We start from the raw sequence: 403 nt of genomic DNA, 5'->3' as shown, positions 1-403 counted from the left end.
CATTTCAAAATAAGACACCCAATAACGGGATTTGGTCTCATCAGAAACACAAAAATGTAGAAGTAAAATTAAATACTCTCAGTATTCACTTCTTCTCCCCTCCGCGCACATTCATTTGCAACATACAGAAATAAAATTAAATACTCTCAGTATTCATTTCTCCCCTCCGTGCACATTCATTTGCAACATAGGTGCTCTGCAGCGAGCCCCATTTCGCGCGTACGGAGAAAAAAAGTCCTCCAACCGCTTGTTTAATATCAAAATTACCTCATTAACCATCTACACCCCCCCTTCCCAAGAGGGCCTAATGGCGTGTCAGACACAGGGGGAACCCAAACGCCAGCAGCACACCGACGGTAGGGTGCCCGGTGCCCGCGTAATTTCTTCTGCCGGGTGAGTTTCC

This window comes from Haliaeetus leucocephalus, unplaced genomic scaffold (genome assembly GCF_000737465.1).
Source record: "Haliaeetus leucocephalus isolate CR32 unplaced genomic scaffold, Haliaeetus_leucocephalus-4.0 Scaffold730, whole genome shotgun sequence".
NCBI lineage: Eukaryota > Metazoa > Chordata > Aves > Accipitriformes > Accipitridae > Haliaeetus > Haliaeetus leucocephalus.
This window is presented reverse-complemented; position numbering follows the sequence as displayed.